We start from the raw sequence: 7,774 nt of genomic DNA on the forward strand, positions 1-7,774 counted from the left end.
CAATTGATGTCAAGTAGGCACTCCCAGACCTTTGTACCAAACAAGGCTCACGTTCCCATCATCACCATAAATAATAGTATTTGTATGACACACTACAAGTTTGGGGTAAGGAAACTGAGGCACAGAAGGGCAATCTGGGCTGTGTGACAGCTTTATTGAAGTGGGAGCTGTGAGTGATTAACACCTGCACAAATCAGGCCACTACAGGAACTACAGGGTGTTTTGCAGGCAGACACAAACTTACTCTCCTTGTGCTTGGAGCAGATTGAAACAGCATGGCTGTGGTTAGCCTGCTTATTAGACCTGCCTGACATGTCCTGCAAAGAGGGGGCTCAGGCTAAACCTTGTGCTCATGAGCATAAACATCTTCTGTTCCCTCCAAAGCATTGGCAAAACAACCTGACGTAGGCCAAAGACAGAAAGTTGGTGCGAAGTCTCTCTTCCCTGTATATCCCTTTCAAAAGTGTTGAATTTGCAGGCATTTCAACCTGTTCTGGTATATTCAGTCTTCTGAGACTAAAGTTTTTAGAGGCATTTGAAGATGCACTGTGGCTTAGCACATACCTATCGGTGTCTTTGAATGCCTGTAAGGTTTGGTTTGTAGGAACCTCAGCTTCACACAAGACTGAATTTTCAGAATTATCTAGACGACCAGATTTGAAAGCATTTAAGTGCCTGGCAGTGGAGGTAGTCATCTAGAGGGATTTCTAAGGCATTTGGCTGATTCAATCCAAGTTTAGTATCAGCAGGTCTTTGAATGCCCCTCAGGGAGATGTTGGCTTCTCAGGTCCAAAACATCTTACTTGATTTGAGACACCTAAATACAAATATCTCATGTAAGATAAAGGTCTAGGCTCCCTTTGCTGTCAAAGGAAAAAAGCTACCCCATGCAGGAGACGTTCATCCCATTCTGGACAGATGTATTAAAGATACAAGCAATAGCAAAGTCCTTCTGAAAGCTCTGTTCAACTGTAGTACTTTATAGTGACTTGAACTGATTTGTAGGATATTACGTCTGATAGTTCCGCTCTCCCTAACCTCTGACAACGTGCTGTGAATGTAAAGTCCTGATTCAGAGACTGTCTCTTCCAGATCTGTAGCAGAGATTCCCAAATAGTGGCACACATGCCACAGGTGCTGTCAAATCTCTACAAAGTGGTCCGCAACACTGCTGGGAGGAGCTTCAGTTCATGCTGACATTGCTGCTGGGGCAATACCCCGGAGTGGAAATCCTCCTGCAGAGTGGAATACCCCAGAGTGGAAATCCTCCTGCACCCCTCCAATAACAGAATAACAAACATTCAGCATCGTCAACTTCAGGAAGTAAAAAATTGCAGATCTAACTTAAAAAATCTGTTTGGAAGATTTCTCTGTGTACATACACACACGGTTAACAGGTTTACAGATGTATATGCATCCATATTAGCCAAGATGACCTGTGGCCCCTGCACTATATATGGCTTACCAGCTTTTCACAAGGCATCTACTGGAGTGGAACCAAGGCTGCTTTGTAATGTGGTCAGGCACCGTTTGCCAAGGCAACTGTTGCTGGATCAGCTTTGGATGTATGTGCTCAGCCTGGCTCCACCCCAGGACTGGATGGCAGGATCCCTTGGGTGACAAATGGCATGTCTCACTTGTAAAACGCATTTGGATCTATCCTAGGCTCTTTGAATTATGTTACTTGTATTTCAAGCCTCTCAGTCATGTGAGGATTTTGTAATGTAGTACATAGGGTCATGTAAGATGATCTAATGACCTTGTGGCTCCCTTCTCTAGGGCTGCACGTAGTTACAGGGCGTATCAGGCGTGGGAGGCTCCTCATCTCTTTTGGATGTCTAAGAGATGCTTGTCTGAGTTTAAGGTGATTGTCAAGACTTCCAGGGATTGTCAGTGGGGAGAGATCAGCTCCTCTCAGAACGCTTCTTCCCTCCTGTGATGGTTGTCCCATACACTGAAGTGCAGAAGGAGCCTATAGGGCTGTCTCGGGTTCAGACAGGTCATTCTTAGATGTTTAAGTGATGTGAAATTAACTCCAGCTCAAGTGAACGGGAATTCATGGACGCCACTGTGAGATCAGTCTTTGTGCATTCGAGTCTATTCTTTCTCCCACAGATATGGAACTACAATCTGCAATCCCAGCTGTCAAAATCTTTCAATTCTGAAAGCCTGCACTGAGGACCAAAGTGAAGTTTTTCGGAAATTACTCCATCTTGGACCTTTTAGCATTTTCTTTCTGGAAGGTATAGGCACAGACGCTCCTGAAAACTCAGTGGAGTACAAAATTATGCTGAAGTTTGATTTGTATCTCCTCTAGGTAGTCCTGATGGACTTCCTGAGGGGTGCTGTTTGCACTCTGGATTGCTTGGTTTACCAATGAGCCAAGGCTGATTCTCTGTTGGGTCTTATTTAATAACACACTAGCTTTATTTATGGATCTGTACACGAATGCATTGCTAAATAAAAAAGTGGCTTCTCCTAAAATCAGGGTGCCACTGGCAAACTCTTAAAAATCCAACCCATAAAATAAACAGACTCCAGGATTTACTTGTGACTCCCACCACTGCAGTAACTTCAAGGTAACAAGAAGTCAATAAAGCCCCATCGACAAAATCCCCACTGGGATCCAGCATCTGAGACTCTGAAGCAGCAGTCATCAAGAGAAACTAAGCGATTCAGTAAAACATTAAAGTTCCCAGAGGAACCATATTTGGGCTGCCTTGATTTGGTGAGAGAGGCAGCCGTGACCACCTACTAAAGGCAAAACGTAGGCCGTTGAAGAGGCTCCTGTTTTGATAGTGTTTGTAGAGCCATTCTGCTCTCTGACTTGCTCCCTGCCTTTCATTAGGCTGTGTATCATCCCTAGCTGTCCAGGTGCCAAGGCAGAGGGACCCTGAGCACGGGACAACTTTCTCGGCCTACGTTACATCATTTCACCACTCAGGTAGTGTTCAGTCTTTATCTTTCTGTCCTTCTGGATCTTGCAGATCCCCAAACTGTTGTCTGATAGCGCCTTCAGTTTGCAGCACGCAGTAATTCTGATTTCAATGGGCAGAGCAAATCCTGCCTTTGCCCTGACGTAACTGAGATCAGTAACTAATTATCTCTTTTTCTGGGCTCTTTCAGCACAGGCAGCTTTTTCTTGTCTTCCCCAACACACTACATTCTCTACAGCAAGGAGAAAAATGCCACCTTACAAAAGATGGTTGAGCACATTGTCGCGGTGATCCAAACCAGCCGTGCAACAGCCAGGACAGGTGGATGTACCACATAGAAAGGATTTAGGAGCCAAAAGACTACTTTCCATTGATGCCTCCTCAGGCAGACAGATCTACGTAGAGTCAGGCTTTTATGACCTCCAGCATTTCAGCATCAGAGAATGCTGTAATAATCAGTATATTGACCCTTTCCACCCCACTGTCAGGTGGAGAAGGACTAGTTAGCTTCATTGCATATATGGGTGCCCCAGAAAGCAGAGTTACATTCATCTCATTTGACTTGTATTTGTAACTGTGTTTAGTCCAGCTGCTTATTACAACCATCTAACAATCAGGGAAACAAGGCCAGTACCTTTGCAAGACTGTTCAGTCCATCTGATGCTACTGGACATATCTGACATTAGGGATATCCTGCCTCTCTCTGCTGATTAGTGTTTTATCTTCAGCTGAGATCATATACCTAATGTTAAATGAGTTGAATCTCACCTTGAGCGAAGAGGGGCCTTAGAAAGTCCTGTGCATCAGAGCAGGGAACAGAACCCAGATCTCCTTAGTCACAGATGTGCCCATACCACTGAGCCGTTTTCCCTCTTGTTTGGGTAAGGTGAAGGGATTTGGGTTTCCAGCATGGTAAGCAAGGATTTAACTACTTCCTCCCTCCTCCCAAATAACTTTCTCTGAAATTAGCACAGTAAACAGAGCCTTCCCTCTCAAAAAGGCCTCTCTGCTTGGTGTTGGTTTTGTAAGTGATCCTCTGCTGGAAAACAAACAACTGGAATTTCTGCTGAAAACAGCCCAAGGGAATCTCTTAACAATAACATTACAATCAGTCTTAACACCCCGCTCCACTGGGTCCTGTGGCAGAAGAGTGGGCATTCACCCATGGCTGTGTTTGTAATCATGTGATGAAAAAGCTCTAGGGTAGCACACAGAGAGTGGCAGAGAGCACCTCGCTGCCCGCCGGCTTTGTGCCCTGCGTGTCAGACAAGAGTGGGCAGAGTACCGCTCTTGTACCTTTCTCAGGAGCCAGAAAGAAGCCATGGCCTTACACCGGGCGTGTGCGTGTTACAAAGGTGGAAGTGGGAAAGCAGCAGGATGTTTGGCACAGAAAGCAGGACACTCGACAGGCTGGAATATTTTTACCCTCAAATATCCAGTTGTGAAAAATGGCTTTCAAATAATGACATTTCAGGAAATAATCTTGCGTCTGTAGCTAAGACCTTCTAAAGCTTAAGTGCACCATGAAGGTTAGAAAGATGTTCTTTCAAAATGAAAATTCTCGCATAGCTAAAGAAAGTAGAGCTGGGTCTAATCTGCCTTTGCAGATTGTCATAGAATCATAGAATAGTTTGGGTCGGAAGTGACCTTAAAGATCATCTAGTTCCATCCCCCTGCCATGGGCAGGGACATTCCACTAGCTCAGGCTGCCCTTCCTTTCTGTTCCATAACAAAGAGTGTATGCAAATAGCCTGATCTATCCACAGAATCACAGTGGCAAAAATCAAAGATCAAGATAAAATGACGAGTAAGGAGGAGACAGTGCCATAGACAGGAGAAAACCAGGGATTGTGCTGCTCATTTTGACTGGAAAATAGAGAGAAACTTGCTGCCTATCACCTAGCCTAGGGATATGTGTTGGATCTGTGACTTCTATATGTCTTTACTTAAGGCTGGATCTAAAACCACAAAGCCGTTTACAGTACTTTCATTCATAGGCCTTTTGGCTGCAGCACAGAGAGGAGCATGTTATTATTTCTACTGTAGAAGGGAAATCAATGGCCCTGAGCATCATATCACTGAGCAGCCAAGTTGGGAGGGAGTCCCGTCTGAATCAATCCTGTCTCTGGACAAAGCTGCCACTTCCCTGTGAGTATAACAGGTAAGTTTTTCGCAGGCTGGGGCTGGGTTTTCTTTGTCACCCTGTGCACCTTTCCTTCACAAGAGAGGTGAGAACGGCAGCTAGCAACCAGCCCTCAGCCAGAGCCTCACGGCTGCTAGAGGCAGAGCAGGACCTGCGAGGAGAGTGTCTTGGTACGGGAGGACGGGAGTTCTAGCCAGGGCGGCTGAGGTGAAAATCCTGCACAAATCCACATGAGACACCCTTGCAGCTCAAGTCATCCATCAGCTAATCCTCCCTTTGGCAATCTCCTCACTTACCCCTTCCATCAAAGGAGCTTGGATTACGATGGCTGCAGTCTTAATGAGCGAGTCTGTGAAGGAGGCTGGTTTCTGCAGGTCAAAATATGAAGTGCTTTCTACTGTCTGGATCACCTTGCTTCTTAAGAGAACCAGACATTTAACAAACTGTTACTGAGCCTCAGGAGGGAGGCAAGTGCTAAGACAAAGAGCTGTGCACTCGGGAGAATTGGGGGCTGAGAGGAGTTCAGTGCCTTGTCTCATGCTGCAGAGTAATCCTGACCTGAACTGGGCACAGACTGTGCATACCCCACCTTGCAGGGTTTTGAGCAGATTGTCAGGCCAAGGTCCTGGCCATTCACTGTCTCACTACAGACCTAGTGATGTGCTTTGGCAGAGGAAAGGTGTTTCCTGGCCACACTCCAATTCGGCTGCCTATACTCCTGCTTTCTTAGATTCCTGTCCCGCTCAACCAACCAGAGTTGCCTGTTTGCTGGTTCTCCCAGTCACTTCTTGCTGTTCCTTGTGGAACGGCCCCTCTTTTCACCTTATTGTGAACAAACACCTGCATTGTGTTCCTTAAACGATCTTGTGTTGTAAGGTTACCTACCATGACATTCCTGTTCTGGAGAAGCATGTTTGCAAGCTGATTTGCCCTCGATTCCTTCCCAACACTTGGAAGCATGGCTGTCGCAAGAAGGATGGTAGAGTAGGGTGGTCTCGGGCTGTTGCAGATGTGCTTAGAGAGGACTTCCCAGTTTCTCAGTTCCTCTCGTCATGGGTTTCCCTGTAACTATCAGAACAAGCTGCCCATGCCCCTCTAATCAAAGAAATGTGAAGTTAGCAAGAGGCCCCAAATACATTTCCTGGCAACAAGACAAAAGTAAGTCTACTGAGAAGTTTATGCAAAGAGAATATTTCTAGTATATACAGTTCTGTCTTGTTCTCAGATGCCCATACCAAAGCAATTACTGTATGGGAGATGCTGACTGGCTGGAAGAACTTGTTCATTCCGAGTCTGTAATGGAGTCTGTGAGGAGCTCGGCTTCTTGGTGTGGAAGAAGGGAAGTGTGTGTGAGGAAGGGAGGCTAGGACATGTTTATTTGTGAGGGTAACCTTTCTGGGCTGGGAGCCTACTTTTAAATTTATTTGGTGGTCAGGGAAAATTCGTCACATCACATTCTTCAGCTCCTATTTCCACTGAGGCAATTACATCACCCCAGAGTTGTAGCTAGCTAACAGGGATGCAGCTGTATAAAGTGCAGGCTGGCCATTTTGTGATGGCAGCAATGTGGTTTGTCCCTAAGGCAAACAAAGTTGCACAGAAGAAGTCTGGGTCCAGCCAGGGAAGTGCCGATCCAAGGCCAACTCTGAATTTTGAGCCAGCTCACGGATGTTTTTTTCCATGTCTGCTTTCACCCCACCCTTGAGCTCCTCACATCAGATCCAGAGACACATGTGGCCTCTATGTTCCTGTAATCACAGCGGCTGCTATTTCTGGATTCCCAGGAGAAATGATCAGGATGAGTACCAGAACTTTCCAAGTGATAACTTCAATGGTCTGAGAAACATTTTGATGGTCTGGAGTTGCAGGGCATCTTGGCTTCTTGACAGCACTGTATTTTGCAAAACAAGGATGAGGGATCAAGGCGTGCAGGAGCTGGGGCAAGGACTGAGACACAGGGCTGTAGCAAAGTGCTGAGAGCTGAGGAACGTCGAAGGGGAGAACCCTAGTGTGGGGGGTTTCCACAGTAGTGAATCAGTAGCTCTCCCACTCACACACTCACTTTTTGCTGTCACTTCACGTGCTAGCATGAATATGGGTGAAAACTTGGTGTCTGCTGGGTCACAGCCTCTTACTGTGGTGCACCCAAGTTCAGACTCTGTATTCAAATGTACGTTGAGCTATTGACTCATGGAGTCTCACAGCACCTCTGAGAAGTGTCCGAGTACTTCACCACCATTTTCCTCACAGCAGTGATAAAGCAGTGCAGGGAATTTCCTTTCACAGCCAGAGCGTTTGACACTGCCAGAGCCAGAAGAAGAAAACTTGGGGCTGCCTGGTGCTCAGCTCACTGTGTTCTCACCTGCTGCTTCCTCTGCAGAATGGCGAATCTGCTTCTGAACCCCATGTCTCACGTTTTCAGTCCATCTTTACACCAAAATCTTAACAGTACAACTGACATAATTGGTTTTCATGAAACATATCTCTCTTGCAGGAGGAGATTCTGTTTTCAGAAGCTGAACTGTCCCTCCTGCAACACAATGCAACCAAACTGTCAGGGAGTTAATAAATCCATCTGTCCTTTAAAAGAAGAAACTAGGAGGAATTTTTAGGCAAAGGATATTTTTCTTTTCTTTTCTTTTCTTTTCTTTTCTTTTCTTTTCTTTTCTTTTCTTTTCTTTTCTTTTCTTTTCTT

This window comes from Cuculus canorus, chromosome 8, assembly GCF_017976375.1.
Source record: "Cuculus canorus isolate bCucCan1 chromosome 8, bCucCan1.pri, whole genome shotgun sequence".
Classification (NCBI taxonomy): domain Eukaryota; kingdom Metazoa; phylum Chordata; class Aves; order Cuculiformes; family Cuculidae; genus Cuculus; species Cuculus canorus.